Genomic DNA, 21087 nt, shown 5'->3' on the forward strand with positions numbered 1-21087 from the left:
TGTATTCCAATTGGAAGCTTGTGTGCCAGGGTGACAAGGCCACAGGAGACAAAGCATTGCCATCCATTAAATAAGAATTGCTTGAACAAAGGACCCTTATGGCAGGATCAATAGATAACATAATTACGAAAGCTGTAGACTAAAATCACATCAATTTGTTTAACCATATGTGAGTTTTTTAGTAAATGGGTTTAATCCATTTTATTTTACACCGCATCTTGAGCATGCCATCCATTTCTGGTGACTTGTACTCCTGAAGAATGTGCTGGAACTGGAGAGAGTTAAGAGAAAGGCAGTAAAGCTAATAAGGTGGCTGGAGGACCTCAGTTATGAGAAATGGCTACACACATTAAAATTACTTTACCTAGAGAGGAGACAAGATCACAATATAGAAATATCTAAATGGCGATTCTAGCATAGGGTGAAAACTATTCAGTCTCAGGTCACTTAAGAAAACATATGGCCACTCAATGAAGTTAGACGAGAAGGGGTTTAACCTTGGACTGTGTAGGGGGTTCTTTACAGTTAGGGTGGTAAAGATGTGGAACTCCCCTCCACAATCGGTGGTGTCAGCGGGAAGTGTAAAAAATTTAAAACAAAACTTAAAATAGGCATTTTAATTTACACAGTATACAGGGGAATGGGAAGTGGTAGAGATTTTTTATGTACTGTAACTATGCTTTATATGAAAATTGATGTCCTTATTTTTTACTTGTAGTGACCAACTAGCAGCATTGATAAGCCAGTGTCATCTAGCTGAATTAAAGCCTACCTTCAGCCAAAACAATTTATTATAATTTTTGTCAGAGTCATCCTTGGTTGACATTTTATTACTCAAGAAAATGCAATGAGCGCTTCAGAGGTGAAGACGCTGGCACAAAGGTGACAAACCCTGTGATAAAACTCAATAATAAAAAGGGCAGCGCTAAAATATTGTAAACATAAAGTGCCATTTGCAAACAATAAATATATATTATACATGTGATCGTCACATAAAAATCCTAACATTCAATAAAAAAGTCCTTAAAGTGCAACACATATCAAAAGTGTACTAAGATCATCCAATGAAACTGTCTCCAAGTAGTAACAGAAAAAAGTGACAAAAGCCATTGGTATATGGCAGGGATATGCAATTAGCGGACCTCCAGCTGTTGCAAAACTACAAGTCCCATCATGCCTCTGCCTCTGGGTGTCATGCTTGTGGCTGTCAGAGTCTTGTTATGCATCATGGGACTTGTAGTTCTGCAACAGCTGGAGGTCCACTAATTGCATATCCCTGGCATATGGCATAATATCAAAGTATACTTTAATGCCACGTACACACGATCGGTCAATCCGATGAGAACGGTCTGATGGACCGTTTTCATCAGACCAAACCGATCGTGTGTAGGCCCCATCGGTTATTTATCTATCGGTTAAAAAATGTAAAACTTGTTTTAAAATTAACCGATCGATACCTAACTGATAGAAAAAAAACGATCGTTTGTAGGCACGTCCATCAGTTAAAAATCCACGCATGCTCAGAATCAAGTCGACGCATGCTTGGAAGCATTGAACTTCTTTTTATTAGCACGTCGTTGTGTTTTACGTCACCGCGTTCTGACACAATCGTTTTTTTAACTGATGGTGTGTAGGCAGTCAGCTTCATCGGTTAACTGATGGAAAAATCCATCAGACTGTTCTCATCGGATTGACCGATCGTGTGTACAGGGCATATGCGTTCCTCAGCAACTATCCTGTGACTCCTTCTCGGGTAAAATGGCCTCTCATACTAGAACCTGATCAGAAAGGTGCTCACCACATGGAGCCCGAGAAAAGATTGATAGGGTAGCAATTTATTATAAAATTGATAGCATACAATTATAAAAGGATGCAGTATCCAGTATAAAAACAGAAATGGCTGAACTCACAGCAATGTTTGCCGATCCCAACTCAGGACACATCGGTGTAGCGTCAGACTGCAAAGCTCCTCCATACAAATTTCATGCATATGCACATCATCAGGGGATCTCTATAATACATTATTATTATTGAATTTGTATTACTGTTTGTGTCCCTACTTGGGAGATTTCTCTTTACATTACTCTGTTTTGAAGGATGTCAAATGTTAGGGGAGATATCCTCATTGGGGTCATAGGTAACATTAAAACTTGACAGAGACCTTCTTTTGTCCAAAACCACATAACAATAGTTTGGAATGAAGTTAGGCTTTAAAGTGGAACCTTAGTCATAAAATTAAGTCCTTCTGGGTCACTTCAGGCTACCCTTTTTTGTAGGTAAAACATAAAAAATAAGTCCAGATGTTGCTTAAAATCCAGTAATACACTGTCTCATCAAGCTCTGCACTTGTGTAGTTGTTCCGAATTTGCATAGGCCAATCTGCTGACAGGCTAAAAATGTACTGCTGTTCGGGGGCTCTGTGCTTCAGCAAAATGGCAGCCTCCGGCAAGACAGAAACATGAATAATGCTGGAGGAAATTTAAAGCACACACTAATTTTGGTAGCATAATTATTAATGTGGCTTGTTTGTTCCTTGCTAAAGAACATTATTTTTATCAAGTTGTTATTGATAAAGTTCTGCTTTAAGAAAGATGTGCAATGAGGGTTTGGATATCTGAGCAGTGTTGTAAGGCATGCAAAAACCTGTATCTGAGTATTGTTTTTATTTTTTTAATAAAACATTTATTCTGAGTTTTCATACTCATCATAGACTTAAAATGTAAAGTGTCTCTCTGGATTTATAATAATATGTAATATACTCATCTGTTGTGCTACCCCTTTCAGGACATAGTTTTATTAAAGAAAGGAAGGCTTTCTGAGGAATAGGAGTGTCCTTTCCCTGCACTGTGGTTCCAAAAGCCAAAGGTTTTCAGTTGTCACTATAACAAGAATAGAGGAAAAACCTTGTAATGGACACACAAATTACAGTGATCAAATTCTTCATACTTTGACAGGATTTACCTTCTTGTTTTCATGGGACAGGAAAGGAAGATAACTTGCCCCTTTGTAACAAAAAAAAAAAAAGATTAGTAATTTCCTACTTTATCCAAAACTAAGAAAGAAAAAAAAAGTTTTAGCTTTAGATATATTTTAATGTCCTATTTTTTAGAGGGCAATACATTCTAAAATACACTATGAAAATTTGTATTCCTATAGCAAATATATATACACATAAATAATTATTTACAAATTGAACATAGAAGAAAAAGCCATTAAAGCATATTGATAATAATATTTAAGTCGATCTCTTGAACATGTTTATGTGTAAAAAAAAAAAAAAAACAAGTGAAAAAATCTGTTTCCTTAAATTGAATCAGAGAATTGTTGGGGGTATGAGCTATCAATGATGAGATCTTACATGCATTGACCACCTTAAATGAGAGGCACTCAACTTTTTAATTTTCAACTTTGCTATGCTAGTATAGGAAATGCTTCCTAACGTAGTTGGCATATTATCGGTTTTATCCTCTAAATCTAATACTGGTGATTTCCAAATCTATGCAGTCTAAAGCTTTGCAGCACAATCAACACGGTACCTTTTGGGATCCTTTTAACTGATCCTCTTCTCTGTGTATGCTCATTTGCCAAAAGTACTTTGAACTCTCACTGATCACCCAAATAGATCATTCTCTATACCAAGGTCCTTTTCTACAGTCTTCTGCATTTTAGATCACATGATCTGCATTCTCCGATCCCTCTTCAATGTGCTTCACAGAGTGTAAACTCTAAACAAATAGGACTTTTGATTTTTTAATACATTGGAATAAATTCTGGGTGTAACGGTCAGGGGTTAACGCCGTTACGATATTCCATTCCACCAACCCAAGACAGCTTCCGACACTCCACAATCCAGCAGACAGGACCCGTTTGATTTCCCCCCAGAATAACGAGACACAGCTCTGTTCTCTGGTTCCAAACAGACAGATAGACTTTAATGGTAAACTCAGGTTTCTTATATACAGTTGCAAAGCATGCTGCATGAATCAAATGGACAATGACACACTCCACCCACAACATCACACAATGGTTGCTAACGAGTCCCCCTCAATCCACATCTTAGACAGACTTTCTGACTCCGCGATAAGCTATTCTCACCTGCTACACAATACACATTCCTTTAGTGAACATCAGTCAGACGTCTGACCTTTAGAGTGTGTTAACTCACAACACATATTAGCATCAATAGAACTTTCACACAATACAGGGTTCGTTAGCATAGCACCATGAAATATCTTAGGAGCCAGGCTTAATTAACACAATAGACAATAGAATGCAATCACAGCAAGCTTTCATCACTACAGCCAGGTAGCTGGAGGTGATTAACATCAATTAACATCTCAAAAGTCTATGTTCCATATTGAAGGATAGACACTCTATTGACCTGTTGTGTTCAGAATGAACAACTTGTAATATTTCAAGATATCCTGCAATACATGAATTATCATTACTGTCCCATCTCATGTAATTCAAGATCTCCTTTCTCAGTCATCCTATGCCCCATAGTGGACATAGGATGACCCTAGACCCAAGAGTCATTGGTGAAGCTGAACTATGAGTACTCCGTATCCTTCAAGAGCCTCTGGGTCCGACGGGCCATACCGTTACTCTGGGGGATTTTTTTTTTATCTTCTCTACTTAACTGCCTAGGGGATGATAAATGATATAACATAATTGTTTTATTCCTAACTCCAATAGGCCTCTTCTGGATCCCCCACAGTCTCTTCCCTTGTAGTTGGGAGGAGGACTCATTGTATGGGTAAAGGCTTTTCTTTCTTGATCTTTATCTTTACTAAAACCTAAAATTGTGTTTAAAAACATTCATGGAGTTTAGTTTTAGCAGTATAAATCCATGTCACTCTTCTGAGGTTCAGCTTCTCACTCCCTAATGATTTTATTGCAAAGGGAAGACACCACCACAACTGTCCGGAACTTAAAATTAAAACACTAATTTTGTATAGCTTGGTGTTGTTCCTTCTTAAGAAGAGAAGGTTCTTAAATATTTTTAAATTTCATAAATTTTCATTTACTTTCAACTATTTCTTTAATCACAAAAGTGATCGAATAGATCAGCATAACCTACCAAACACAATTTTAGATGTTATACAATTTCGATAAACACTGTTGGTGGTAGAGTCATGGATCTCATATTTTTTTTTTAATGAAAGCTGATTTAAAGTAATTGAAATTGACTAAAAAAGCCACTTGTATGGCCAGAACAAGTCTCTAAAAATGTAAGCATATCTGTAGAAAGCTGATTATTTTTGGTGGCAGCCAATTTAGTAAAATGACTATCTAAGTGGAGCTGCATTTTAGCTGAATCACATATTATTATTTCTTTTCTTATTGCAGAGTAATTCTGTGAAGCAAGATACTGTTGTATAATACACTATTGCTGTATTTTCATTTATAATATATTCATGAAATCCATTGTTTCCATACCACAGTAACACAAGGGATTAGGTGCATCAAACAATTTATATTATCTATTTGACATTTGCGGCATTATTTTATGTTTGCAGACATTAATTACAATGATAGCTCATCTGTGTGTCAGTAATCTGCCTGTTCATTCAAATAAATAAGCTAATTTGCTCTTCTTGGCGGTAATGACTCCACAAGATAAGAAAACGTTCATACAAGGCTACAAGGGCAAGACAACAACTTTCAAAAATAAAAACAACATGAGGCATGTGAAGTAAAATAGACAGATTTATCCACACAGAGTCAAATTCAGGTCATTGGACTTTGATTAAGATGTTTGCTAAATATAGGACATAAGTTTGAGTGCAAAACTAAATTGATGAGTTTCAGAAGAAAAATAGTAGATTCTGCTATATTTTCGGCTTGAAAAAAATTATCTTAAGGCCTTATTTACTTGCTTCTACAGCCCTGTGATGCTCTGGATCTTGGGTCTTCCCATTTGTGGACTGCAGGGTGGGATGGTCCTTTTTGCTGTGTCCACATTACTGCCTGAGTAAACTAGATAATTGTCATTGGGTGTCCGGTGAGGGGTGTCAACATGGTCAATTGGTGGTGGGTCCATCCTTCAGCACTGAATTACTAGACTCCTGGAAAAAGGTCACATGATGGCAGACTCAAGTGATTGAAAAATATTAAAGGTATTTTCAAATTTGGTATTGTGCATGGGTATTTTCTGCAGTTGTAAATATGGTCTTTATTTTGGTTGCATCTATACCAACATTTGTGGCAGCTCATTGCAATGGAAACAGATGGTGCCTAAAATGTAGGTAAACCCCCTATCTTTTTCAGTCAAGGAAGCAGCCATCTTTGCCTCTGTTTAATCTACAACTGTCATGATGCTGCACATGTCATCAGTTTAGACACCAGCTATTGGGTGGTTTGACAGTTTAGTTGAGAGCACAACCTATAATAGTGTTACATTTCCGGCATGTGCCAGAGATGTAACTGCTTTATGGATGGGTTTATTTCCACTTTAAATGGTTGTAAACCCTTGTTTTCTTTTCTTTTTTTTTTTAATAACAAACATCTCACACTTACCTCCGCTGCACAGAGTAGCCCCGATCTACCTCTTCTGGGGTCCCACGGCGGTGCTGGTAGCTCCTCCCCACATCGGGTGTCCATGTTGGAGAAGCTCTCTCCTTGGTGGACACCCGTGCGGGCATGCTTCTGAGTCCTGCTTTTGCACGTATTCACACAGAAAGCAGGACTCGGCCCCACCCCCGGTGCCCACTTCATTGGATTTGATTGACAGTAGCGGAAGCCAATGGCTGCGCTGCTATGAATCTATCCAATCAGGACATGAGACACCAGCTAGAGCTGGTATGCTTGTTCCTGGCCGTAGAAAGACAGCATTCAGGTAGGTAAAATAGGGGGGCTGGGGTGCTGCAGCACTACAGAAGGTTTTTCACCTTAATGCATAGAAAAACCATCAGGGTTTACAACCTCTTTAAGGCCGGGTACACACGGGCAAACATGTACGATGAAACCGGTCCGTCGGACCATTTTCACCGTACATGTCTGCCCGGGGACTTCTGTACGATGGCTGTAGGAATATAGAACAGTACCCCTTCAAGAAGAGTGGGCAAAATCGGACTTTGAGGCTCGTGGAAGTATAAAAAATATATATTTTATTACATAAATTTACAAAATGTACACTAACAATGGTATAATGGAATGCAACTGATAACAATCACAATACAACCATTCAGAACAAGAGAATAGTAAAAGAATCCTATTGAAGTCGCCTACGCGTTTCACCGTGGGGCTTCTTCAGGACGAAATGAACAGGATTATTGCTACTATGTAGCCATGATTTTCACAATCTGTGAATAGTACACATCATATTAGTACAGCATACAAAATAATAATGATGATATTTACATAAAGGAAAAAATTCCTAAAACATATATCTTTATCAATTGATTAAAACCAGCGAAAAAACACACAAATTTTTGCAATACATATGGGTTACAACATGTGGCTACATCACCTGATACACAGCGGTGGATATAATCATCCAGGAAGATTCCAATGATAGATGAAATATATACCAATGGTAGTAGATAGTACAAAAAAAATGTTTAGAGATCAATGATCTGATAAAGAGGGGGAGGAAAAAAACAATAAGCGCATATTTACGCTAACAATATATGTATATGTGTATAACCTTAAGCATTATAATATACGCCTATATATATGTCTACATGCGTATATATGTCCATGGAGAAAAAGGAGAAGTAAAGAATAGAAAATAAATTGCAAAATCTTACATCCTATAATATATAATAGGGCAACAAGTAAACCATGTTGATTGGAAACATACCGCAGGTCCAGGCCAAATATGTCAATAATGACATGAGCAAATACACATTACAGTCCCTAGGCAAAAGAAGACGTGTCGGGGATAGAGATGCAGGTAACCGAATCCCTATTAAGAGTGGAAAAGCAACACATGGATGCGAAGAAAAAAGGAAGAAAATGAGAGAAGAAAGGGGGAGAAAAAATAATAAATAAAATAAATATATTGGAAGTCAACGTCAGGCGGAGACGTATCTAAATATTAGACAATGTCTTTGAACCATTACATATAGCAAATGCCAGATATAAATACCTTAAAAATCCACTAGGGGACCTAAAGCTGGGGCAAAAGACAGCTCACAGAGGCAAACATAAGGCCATCCATCAATAAAGGAACAGCATCTCCCATATAACAGAGATCGTCTTGCAAACACCTCTGTGGACATATAATAAACAGAGCACCGTTTTCAATAAACATCCAGGGGATATGGAAATGGATTAGGGAGATTATGGGCGGTCAGCAGGTACTTACTGTGTGCATGTAGCGTCCGTGTATGCCCCAGGGTCACAGCCTGTGCTGAGAACACAGCTGATCTGTGCAGCTGGGTTTAAATACACTGGGGAATTGCATGCTGGCTTGATGACATCATCAGCAAGCGCCGTATGAATACATTGTGCTCCCTGAGAGTAGGAAGGGCTTGATTGGACAGCCCAAGTGGGAGGCACCAGGAGGCCAGAACCAGCCCTGATTGGCCAGATCTCGCCATATAGATAGAATGTAAGAACTGAATACAGCAGCCCAAGTGGGGGGCGCCAAGCAAGTGCACCGAATCCCTGATTGGCCGGGTATCGCCGTGTATACAGGGGGGCAGGGCATGTATAGTTAGTATCATAGATACAAGGCAGACACTGTGGGCGTAAAAAGAGGCGTGTCAGGGTGTAACATAGAAGTATAGGTAAAGCAGCAGGCGGCTAAATATTAAGGGACATTCTGAGTCCCAGCAGCAAAAAAGGAAGGAACTGTCCACACGTCCCAGCACCATACAGATGGCCAAAAACGGGTCAACCACTGAAAAAACGAGACGACCGCTCAACACAATACCATTTGGTAGTGTGTTCCTAAAACCCTGGTGATAAGAAACCACTGCTACAGTAAATCATTTTCTGGTCAAATAATAAGAATAAAGGCCAGGAAAAACAAAGCATCCCCTATTTAGCACAGTGATGCTTGCAAAAACAATCCCATCAGCCCCACAACAACATAGCAGAGGGCAGAGTAGATTCAAAGTAGCAGAGCTGCGACTGGAAGAGGGTGTCGGTAAATCACAAACATACATATGCCATCCTGGACCTGCAACTCAATTCTAAGGAATCATTGCTAATAAAGCAATAAAACTATGGCGTCAGGGGGACAAGAGACCCTTAGAACGGCGTAATACAGAAAAGTAAGAAGCGCAAAAGGAGACACAGCAATAGCACCTTCCGAATAAAATAGGCTATAGCGATCTGGCAGAGCCAGGGTTACACCCCCCTATATAAAAAAGCAAGAGTGAACAAAGAAAGAAAAATATCTCCATGGATTTGGTAGATATCAAAAAAGATTATATATTGTTTAGTAGGCTTATACATCCTGGATGCAGGATTCCACCACCGTGTACTGGGGGCCACGTAGATCACACAAATGTACCACACACATGCCAATGTTATACAGTAAGAGAAAAATACTTAATAATCTAAATTAAAAAACATACTTCCTGATGGGTATTAGATCAGAGTAGTTTTGGTATAATTTTGTCTATAGGCAAAGATATTAACTCCAAAAAAGGAGGGGTTATACCTATAGTATGAATGGAGTTCCCTCCCTCATATATCATTTGCACTTTTGAATGTTTCCCAAGATTCCAAACGAGCCATATACACAGACACGAGTATTCGTGACAGTGCAATGCCGTTTCTCCAAGGACTGTGGGGTGAGTTTGCAGTGAATGGAACCCCGTTGGCAAACTAGGCATTCCAGCTATATAGGTCAGATCTTTAGAAATGGTTTGAAGCTAATGGCTTCATTAAGACCTGGGAAATAATTGGCTCGGAGCCGATATATCCATTTAGCTTCACACTGTAGGACCTTCTGATCGAAGTTGCCCCCCCTTGGATCCTCAAACACACTTTCCAAGGCTGAGAACTTAAAGAGGGAAGGCTCATATTTGTGTCTAAACGCCACATGGTGGCCCATTGTGGTATTTAGCAACCCACTGGTAGCGTAATATACATAGTCCTTGATTCTCTTCCAGAAACACCGTATAGTCTTGCCAACATAAAAACTGCCGCATTGGCAGAAAATAATATAAATGACACCCTTCGTTTGGCAGTTAATATGCTGTCGTATCTTATGGTTCTGGCCGTTTGGTAATTGAATTGAGGAACCCTCCAAAATCATGTGACAAAAATTGCAGTTACCGCATTTAAATAAACCTGGATTCTCTGGTGTCATCTGGCCAGCTTTACAGTATCTGCTTCTGACCAAACGATCACGGATAGACGTGGCACGTCTATACGTGATTTCAGGCCTATATACTTGGACAAAGTCTGGTCAGCTGTTAAAAGATGCCAGTGTTTGTCCATGATGGCTCTTATCTGTTTGTATTGGTCTGAATAGGTGGTAATGAACCTAGTGGTGTCTGTTTTAGATTTTTTAGCGACCTTGGAGAGTATCTCATTCCTCTTTTTACCATTGACTCTGTTGAATGCCTTTTTAAGGCACGTTCTACTGTAGCCCCTATTGGACAATCTGGTATAGAGTAGATCTGCTTCCGCCTTAAATTTACTAGGATCAGAGCAATTGCGCCGCAAACGCAGATACTGTCTGTATGGTATACTCCAAACCAATGGAGAGGGGTGGGCGCTTGCAGCATGCAGGATAGTGTTTCCTGCTGTGGGTTTACGGAATAAGGAGGTATTAATCATGCCCCCTTCATTTACGTATATCAGAATGTCAAGGAACGCAATTTCCGAATGACTCGAACACATTGTAAATTTTAGGTTGTATCATTATGACTCAGTAGTTGCATAAAGGCCTGCAAATTTGTGGGACCTCCTGTCCAAAGTAACAGGACGTCATCTATATACCTGAACCAACCCAACACAGATGCAAGTAAACCAGTAGGTTCTTTAACAGAAAATAAATCTCGCTACCACCCCCCCAGGTACAGGTTCGCGTATGATGGTGCACAGGAAGTGCCCATTGCGACTCCCTGTACCTGGAGGAAGTGGGACCCGTCAAAAGAAAAAACGTTTTTAGTCAAAATATGAGATAATAACTTCAGTACAACTGTGTTGAGTTGGTTCAGTTTAGGGCCCCTTTCGGCCAAAAAGCCAGCATGTGGTATTGAAGAATAAAGTGCCTCGACATCGATGGATACCAGCATACATCCAGGAGGTACATAAAGACCATCCAGAGCCCTGAGAAGATCAGGAGTATCCTGGATGTATGACGGTAAGGCAGCCACATGTGGTCTAAGATACTCGTCAATAAACTTGCTTGCCCTCTCTGTCTTGGAGCCCACTCCCGATACTATTGGACGTCCGGGAGGATGTAGCAAATTTTTGTGCATTTTAGGCAATGCATAAAACGTAGGCATTCTAGGACAGGGAACCTGAATCCCCTCGAATATCGCCTTGGTGATCAAGCCCTCGGAGAGGGCAAGCTGTATAATGTCATTAAATTGTTGGTTATACCTGGCGACTACATCATGCGAGACAGGCTTATACCATGTGCGATTCTTGAGGATGTCCCAGCACATGTTTCTATAATCCAGGTCATTCATAACGACCACATTCCCACCCTTGTCCGAGGGCTTGATCACCAAGTTGGAGCTGCGACTGAGGTTCTCTAGGGCCTTTTTGTGTATGGCACTAAGATTTTGGTTAGTTGATTTGAAGAGGGGGAGCTTTTCAATTTCCTTGACAGTCTGCATCAAGAATGCCCAAATATTGGAATTAGTATGCAACGAAGGAAAAACCAGCGATTTCTTCTTCACTGCTTTTTCCAGGGTGTCGATGTCCTGTTGATACTGTGACAACTGTACCCTCTGGCCTCGCGACTCATAACTTTCAAATACATTATCCTGGCTATCAGTACCCTCACTTTCATCCAACAATAGGATCAGGGTTTTGAGTGCCCGGAAATCTGCCACCGTGAAGTTTTTCCAAACTTCTTGATCTATAATGTCTCTTTGTTTGTCCATCCTTTCTTTGTCATACATGAACTTAAAGGTCAATTTTCTAGCAAACAAATAGAGGTCTTTAATGACCTCAAATTTATTTGATATATTGTTGGGGCAGAAATTCAAGCCAAAACCGAGAAGTTCAATCTCGGCCGGACTCAGTACTTGAGTAGATAAATTAATGACCTCCAACTTGGTGCTGTCACTTAATTGTTGCGGATCACATAAAGAGTTTGATTGAGATTCAGCAAGGGGGGCGGTAAGAGCATCTGTCAATGGTATATAAGTCTTTTGTGTCTCGTCAAGTGGTAATGTTTGAGTTCGCAGGATGGGTGTAAAGAATTGATCGATACGTCATTTCCTACTTTCCCTATTTGGGATTTCGGTGCCCGCTTGGGGTCTGCATAGGGTTTGTGCTGTGTCCACAATGTTCTGTCGAAGAGCAGGGTCTATCCGGGAAGTAGGAGGAGGGAGAGGACAGGAGGAAGAGGTTTCAGCTAAGACACCCGGTGTAAGATTGGGAAACATAGGCGTAGGTCAGGGGGTAGAGGGTGTACCCTCAATTGTAGTGCCACTCAAATGATTGACCATAGGTGGTCGTTCATTCTCATCTGTTACCCGTTTCTTATGTGTGCCCGTCTGGTACCCACCACCTTGTTGCTGTCGTTTCCTCGAACCACGTGCACTTTGCTGTCCTCGATCGCCCACTCTGGAAGCCAGTGAATTATATGAATTGGCAGAGGAGTCAGAATTGTTATTTTTCTCTTTATTGTTGATACCCTTCCTCTTTGGGAGAAAAGAACCCTGTTTTTTACGTCCTCTTTGATTGTTTACGTTTGGCCAATTAAAGGCATATTTCCCTGCAAAGGCCAATTTGTCTTGTGACATTTTGTCCTCTTTTTTGACAAGTAATTCACGGGTAAAGTTCTCAATATGTTCTCTCAACCATACATCATATACTTTAAATTCAGGTTTATTTAGCACATCAGTATTTTCATCGTATATCCTTTTGATCTCACAGTCAACAAGTCTAAGTTCCTGCATGTAATACTCAATCATTAATTCCATCATTTTTTGCGAGCATGATAGGAGATTTTGTTCCCATCGTGCTTTGAACTCCTGATCAATTGCCCACATATTGGGGAACACTTGTACCCGTAAACCTTTAGGGTTTATTTTCTCAGTTAAATATTGCTCAAAATACTTGATGTGCCAATATAAACTTGACTTCCTCTCGAAAGTCTGAATGAGTTTCTGATATACAATTTCAAGATCCACTATGAACACATTAGTAGATGCACAGGTCTTCTTAATCCCTAGCATGAATCCTTCCCAGTCATTGCCAACAAAATCCGCCATTGCCAACTCACAGCAGAGAGTCTAAGAGATTGATTGAAATCTCCAAGAAAAAACAAAGATTAGATAAAATAGTGCAAACAAAACAAAAAACAGAGACACAGCTCTGTAATGTATACCAAGGGTGTGAGCCAATACTATAGGCTCCTAACACCCTGGCTGTACTAACCATCGTACAGAAGTCTGCGCGTAAACAATACGCGGGGCGTGTCCGCGCCGTCGCCGCGACGATGACGCGGCGATGACGCGGCGACGTGGGCGGGCCTGCCTTTTAAATGCTTCCACGCATGCGTCGAAGTCATTCGACGCATGCGAGGGACGTCGGGCGCTCGGACATGTACGGTAGGTCTGTACTGACGACCATACATGTCCGAGCGGGCAGGATTCCAGCGGACGGTTTTAAAACAAGTCCAGAAATATTTGCCCGCTGGGAAAAGGCCCGGCGGGCAAATGTTTGCTGGAATTCTGCCTGCTCGCGCCTACACACGACCGAACATGTATGCTGAAACTGGTCCGCGGACCAGTTTCAGCATACATGTTTGGTCGTGTGTATGGGGCCTAAGAGTTCTTTGTTTCTTATTAGTTATATTTACTGGACTTTTTGTAAAACAGCATAATTGTACCATTTTTTTTCATTCATAATTTCTTTACCAGCCTTAGAGATCAGCATTCCCTGTGTGTTGATCCCCAAAAGCTTCTGTCTACTGTGATTAAGTGCTAAATATTTATAACCAAGCAAAGTCTATACAAGACACACTATCTGCATTAAGCTTGTTTGTTTTCCTATATTTGTTTGGACTTCCTTCTGGTGCTCTGGTTTTCTCCAACAATTAAAGTGGTTGTAAACCTCAGTCATGGAATCTGAGCAAAGCACATAAATCTGTAGTGTTTACTTATCTCTCTTCAAAGCTCTAAGCCCTGGTTTATACTGAATGTGACTTTAAAATTGTACTACTTCACTTGAAGTAGCATGGTTTAAAAGCCGCATGTCAGTGAGTTTTCAGGTGTGACTTTCCTTCACCTCTGTGCGACGTCATACACAAATGTCTAGGCAAGTTGACCTAAAATTGCTAAAACTATCACGGAAATCTTTTTTTCAAATCAGTGCGGCACTGCAAAGTTACACCGATTTGAACGACAATTGCCAACAATAGGGTTCAACTTGTCATGTATTTAGGAACTGAATCACTAGACTCCTGGAAAAGGGTCACATGATGGCAGACTCAAGTGATTGAAAAATATTAAAGGTATTTTCAAATTTGGTATTGTGCATGGGTATTTTCTGCAGTTGTAAATATAGGGCCAGATCCTCAAAAGAGATACGCAGACTTAACTGCTGTTCAGTCTGTGTCTAACTTTGGAAACGATCCTCAAAAGGCTTTTTCCAAAGTTAGGCAGAAGATCAGGCATGTGTAATTGAATTACACTGCCGAATCTTAGGATGCAGTACCGCATCCGCCGCTGGGGGCATTTCGAGTCAAAATGCCGTTGCTAGTATGCAAATTAGCACTTAAGGCGATCCACAAAGCTTTCCAGCTTCGTTTTTTCGCCGTAAGTGTTATTTTGCAAGTGTAAAACTAGGGCTGATGTTACAAAGTGTAAACTAGTCACACCATGTAAAAGCCCATTCCAGCGACGGCATTTGGTATGCATTCCCGAGGGAGAACTCCACGGCAATTTGTAAAGACAAAACCGGCATGGGTTCCCCCCCAGGAGCATACCAGGCCCTTAGGTCTGGTATGGGTTGTAAGGGGACCCCCCTACGCCGAAAAATCGACGTAGGGGGTCCCCCTACAATCCATACCAGACCCGTATCCAAAGCACGCTACCCGGCCGGTCAGGAAGGGAGTGGGGACGAGCGAGCGCCCCCCCCCCCCTGAGCCGTGCCAGGCCGCATGCCCTCAACATGGGGGGTTGGGTGCTCTGGGGCAGGGGGGCGCACTGCGAGCCCCCCCACCCCAGAGCACCCTGTCCCCATGTTGATGAGGACAGGACCTCTTCCCGACAACCCTTGCCATTGGTTGTCGGGGTCTGCGGGCGGGGGCTTATCGGAATCTGGGAGTCCCCTCAAATAAGGGGGCCCCCAGATACCGGCCCCCCACCCTAAGTGAATGGATATGGGGTACATCGTACCCCTATCCATTCACCTGTAGGCAAAAAGTTAAAGTTAGTAAACACACAACACAAGGCTTTTTAAAATAATTTATTATTCTGCTCCGGATGCCCCCCCTGTCTTCTTTATTAGCTCTATTAGCAGGGGGGGCTTCTTCTTCCACTCCCCGGGGGTCTTCTCCGCTCTCCGGGGGGGGGGTTTCTTCTTCCGCTCTCCGGGGGGGGCTTCTCCGGACTCCGGGGGGCTTCTTCCATCTTCTCCCCTCTTCCGCTCTTGACTCGGCGAACCCCGGTTCTTCTGCAGATGTCCGGTGCCTTCTTCTTCAGCGCTGGCTGCCTGCTATCTTTGTGTGTTAGCTCGATTTCAAACAGGCAGCCGGCGCGGTCTTCTGTGACGTCAGGGTCTTCTGTTCTTCTCCCCTCTTCCGATGTTGACTCGTCGCCTGTTGTCGCTGTAATGATGGAAGCGCGCCTCGCATCCCATTTATATAGGCATCACCTTCCCATCATGCTCCGGCAGGTACCCACGTGGTGGGTGCACGTGGGTAGGCACCCACCACGTGGGTACCTACCGGAGCATGAAAATTGGCATGGAGTTCTCCCTCAGGAATGCATGCCGCTGTAATTTTTTTTTTTTCCCGACGCAACTTTTTTAAGCCGTCGCGATCCTCAAAACTCGGCGTAACGTAACTTCGCGCATGCGCAGTACGGCCGGCACGGGAGCGCGCCTCATTTAAATGGGACTCGCCCCATTTGAATAGGAACGCCTTGCGCCGGCGGAATTTTAGTTACACAGCCTGAAATTTCTAGATAAGTGCTTTGTGGATCGGGCACTTAGGTAGAAACTTTAAGGCAGTGTAACTTAAATGGGATTTTTTAAGTTACGCCAGGTTTTTGTGGATCTGGCCCACGGTCTTTATTTTGGTTGCATCTATACCAACATTTGTGGCAGCTCATTGCAATGGAAACAGATGCTGCCTAAAGTGTAGGTAAACCCCCTATCTTCTTCAGTCAAGGAAGCAGCCATCTTTGCCTCTGTTTAATCTACAACTGTCATGATGCTGAACATGTCATCAGTTTAGACAACAGCCATTGGGTAGTTTGACAGTTTAGTTGAGAGCACAACCTATAATAGTGTTACATTTCCGGCATGTGCCGGAAATGTAACTGCTTTATGGATGGGTTTATTTCCACTTTAAATGGTTGTAAACCCTTGTTTTTTTTTTTTTTAATAACAAACATCTCACACTTACCTCCACTGCACAGAGTAGCCCCAATCTACCTCTTCTGGGGTCCCACGGTGGTGCTGGTAGCTCCTCCCCACATCGGGTGTCCATGTTGGAGAAGCTCTCTCCTTGGTGGACACCTGTGCGGGCATGCTTCTGAGTCCTGCTTTTGCACATATTCACACAGAAAGCAGGACCCGGCCCCACCCCCCGGTGCCTGCTTCATTGGATTTGATTGACAGTGTGTATGCAAGACAGCTTGAATTGAATTCCGACAGAAAATTCCATCAGATTTTATCCCATTGGAAATTCTGATCATGTGTACAGGGCATTAGACACTATCCACTTGTCCTTGCACAAGCACATGTGCACAAACCATCAAAACACAAATATTACTTATTTTATGGATTTACCTGTTTATTGAACAAAGTTTTGGGTAAATATTTAATTTGACATTTAGTGAAAATTTGAATGACTTGAGAATTATCTCTGTCTACACAGAAAAACAATATGGAAGAATAATAAACTTCTAACTATACTGCCTCTTTTAGGCTATATGATTGTGGTAAGGACATAACCAGGAAAATCTGCGGCAATAATTTATTTGATTATTATATCTGCATTGCAAAATGCTACATAATGTGTCAGTTCTATGTAAATTCAGAAAATAAATGAACAAAATTAACAAAGTAGTGAATTAAATAATTGAAATGGAAGTGCAGCCAAAATGTCTGCTTTAGTTTTAGATAGATCTTGAAGGATTAGAACACCTGTCAGATTTTACCATTGTGCGGGGCTTCAGTAGGGAGATTTCAGTAGTTTCATCAGACCAGAAGTGAAGCAAAATCCACAACAAGGACACGGGCAGCAATAAAACAGTTGAAGTCTGTGTTTTTATTACAGATTTCCCTTCACTTCCTGTCTGTTTTCCATTGGTAAGTTGTGCCTATAGGTAAGCCTATAATAAGGCCTACCTATAGGTACTGTAAATATCAGAAAATACAGATATTTGCTGTACACTGCACCGATGATGTTATCGGTGCATGCGTTGTGAAGAAGCGGCCACCCATGCCGTTTCTTCAATAGCGAGTGCCGTGACCGGCGGCTCCCGTGCACTTGTGCGGAAGTGATGTCACGTGACTCCGGTCAGTCACAGAGCAAGTCCGCGACCACAGAAGGAAGAGGTGCGAAGATGGATGCGGCCTGCAGCAGGGACAGCACGGGTTTTGTTTGCAGGTAAGTGTCACATAATGTGCTAGTATGCAATGCATACTAGCACATTTTGCTATTATTTTGCAGGGTAAAAGAAAGGAAGTAAAACCTGTCAGGGTTTACTTCCTCTTTAAACTGTTGTTACCTTGTGTTACTAGAGCAAAAAGTAAAGGGTATCCTTTACCCAATCTAATCATTTCCTCCTCTTTTCATCACTAAAAATAAAAGTTTTGGCTGGACATACACTTTAATTAATAAAATAATTAATTAAAAAAAAATTGAGCCAGACATTATTATAAATGTTTTATAAATGGTTGAAGTAGTGTAAATAGTAATTGATTAATTGAATATAATTGATCTTATGTTTATTATAGCTTGTCCTGCATGAATGAAACTTGTTATCTATAAAATCACTTGATGAATAAACATATAATGACAGATTTTATGTCTGTGCAAAAGACATAGAGATACAATATTCCATTTATGTTACTGTTTATGGTACCCCCTTTCTATTTTGAGCCTAAAGACAACCAAATTATGCTTGCATCCAATTCAACCTACCATATAATGAAGAAACTCATACCGGAATGTCTGTCCTTAGGCGATATGTAAATTTAAATTTTATAGCTATATTTTTATACTGTTGCTATTATGCCATGATTTTTTTGCTTTGGCTTACACTTTTCATGAATTTTATATGCATATTTTTGTTATTTTTTTACATGGATTGTTCTAATTCATCATGCAATGTTTTATATTAAAGCATTTGCTCAGACAGCACATAGCATGACTAGAGAAAAAGGAACATTGTGGCCCATTTTCCAGATACAATGAACAGAGTCAGAGAACATTTTCAGCTACTCTCCTGTGGCAGTATACAAATAAACAACTCTTGTTCAGTGGGTAATGACTGCTGGAAAGTGATATTTTCTCTTTGAAGGAATATATTGCATCCCTTGCTTTACCCCCTAGGAGTTTAGAATGTGACATACATGGTGCTAAAATGGAGACTACCCTTGAGGCTCATCAGTGCAGTACAGAATGGGTTTACATAGAAAGTAAATAAAAAGCTTAAAAAATATAAAAGGATTGGGGAGATCGCAGCTTATTTCTAATGTTAGCAAGCAGAATATCGGTTTTCTTTATGAGAAATTACTTGTGGGAAATGACATTCATATGTTACAGTCAGAACCAGATTTATACATATACATAGATTTATACATAGCCAACCCCATTGTCTGGGTGGTATGGCCGCTCTGTGTAGTTACAGGGTGACTTATTTCTAACTCTAGATGTCCTGTACATGGTGGACAAAATTACTTTTTTTTTCCTTCCAGCCTTAACGTGTATTGGTTAGCTTTGACATCTGATATTATTAGACTCATACTAAGTCTAGCCAGTCTAATAAGGTCGGAGGTTGGAGTGGAACAATACAAAAGACTTAGGGGGGCAGGAAGTATACATCCAGCCCTGGTCACAGTTAAGTGAAATCCAATTTTATGATTTTGTTTCCTGTATTCCCAGGACAAGCTTCCATACACAAGATTTTCAAATAAAGAAAAATGATTGACACCCAAAACCTTCTGCCTTTACAATGACTTTAAGTAATGAAACCTGGCAAAATAAAATTGCTATAAACAGCTATCCCTACCATTTCCCTATTACTTAACAAAAAACTTTCTAGTTTTAACTTCTCCTAGATTAATGTCTTAAAACGGCTTGACCTACTGGAGCCAATTCATCCAAAATGCAACCTAGCCGTGAGCCTAGGGTCTGGTGTATGACCAGGGGGCTAAGCTAGAACCTTCATTGTGCTGCACTTCACGAGGGAGGATGCACGTTTAGAGAGAAATAAGTACCCCTGCTGTGCTCATTATGAGGGGTTCCCACCATCCCTGTGCTGTGCTGAGTTCCTGGGTTTGTACCCCTGCTGTGCTCATTATGAGGGGTTCCCACCATCCCTGTGCTGTGCTGACTTCCTGGGTTTGTACCCCTGCTGTGCTGATTATGAGGGGTTCCCACCATCCCTGTGCTGTACCGACGTCCTTGGTTTGTATCCCTGCTGTGCTCATTATGAGGGGTTTCCACCATCCCTGTGCTGTGCTGACTTCCTTGGTTTGTACCCCTGCTGTGCTCATTATGAGGGGTTCCCACCATCCCTGTGATGTGCTCATTATGAGGTGTTCCCACCATCCCTGTGCTGTGCTGTGCTGAGTTCCTGGGTTTGTACCCCTGCTGTGCTCATTATGAGGGGTTCCCACCATCCCTGTGCTGACTTCCTTGGTTTGTACCCCTGATGTGTTCATTATGAGGGGTTTCCACCATCCCTGTGATGTGCTCATTATGAGGTGTTCCCACCATCCCTGTGCTGTGCTGAGTTCCTGGGTTTGTACCCCTGCTGTGCTCATTATGAGGGGTTCCCACCATCCTTGTGCTGTGCTGACTTCCTGGGTTTGTATCCCTGCTGTGCTCATTATGAGGGGTTCCAACCATCCCTGTGCTGTGCTGACTTCCTTGGTTTGTACCCCGGATGTGCTCATTATGAGGGGTTCCCACCATCCCTGTGCTGTGCTCATTATGAGGGGTTCCCACCATCCCTGTGCTGTGCTGACTTCCTTGGTTTGTACCCCTGCTGTGCTCATTATGAGGGGTTCCCACCATCCCTGTGCTGTGCTGAGTTCCTGGGTTTGTACCCCTGCTGTGATCATTATGAGGGGTTCCCAACATCCCTGCGTTTTGCTGAGTTCCTGGGTTTGTACCCCTGCTGTGCTCATTATGAGAGGTTCCCACCATCCCTGTGCTGTGCTGACTTCCTGGGTTTGTACCCCTGCTGTGCTCATTATGAGGGGTTCCCACCATCCCTGTACTGTGCTCATTATGAGGGGTTCCCACCATCCCTGTGCTGTGCTCATTATGAGGGGTTCCCACCATCCCTGTACTGTGCTCATTATGAGGGGTTCCCACCATCCCTGTGCTGTGCTGACTTCTTGGGTTTGTACCCATGCTGTGCTCATTATGAGGGGTTTCCACACACCACATTGGCCCCCAGCACACCACATCGGCCCCTAGCACACCGCATCGGCCCCCAGCACACCGCATCGGCCCCAGAACATAGCATCGCATTGCCCCCAGCACATCGCATCGGTCACAGCACATTGCATTGCATTGCCCCCAGCACA

At 41.8% G+C, this 21087-nt stretch overlaps 1 protein-coding gene and 1 long non-coding RNA gene across 3 annotated transcripts in view; one reads left to right on the forward strand and one right to left on the reverse strand.

Annotated features, from left to right (window-relative positions):
* The window catches only part of WSCD1 (WSC domain containing 1), a 285880-nt gene that overhangs the window by 162348 nt on the left and 102445 nt on the right, over positions 1–21087 (forward strand). The window lies entirely within an intron of this gene.
* Positions 7774–8361, reverse strand: LOC120927647. Its single transcript, XR_005747106.1, has 3 exons — positions 8312–8361; positions 8093–8215; positions 7774–7909 (listed from the first exon to the last, which is right to left on the reverse strand). It is a non-coding gene; the product is annotated as an uncharacterized LOC120927647 (long non-coding RNA).

The sequence above is a fragment of the Rana temporaria genome, chromosome 2, assembly GCF_905171775.1.
Source record: "Rana temporaria chromosome 2, aRanTem1.1, whole genome shotgun sequence".
Classification (NCBI taxonomy): domain Eukaryota; kingdom Metazoa; phylum Chordata; class Amphibia; order Anura; family Ranidae; genus Rana; species Rana temporaria.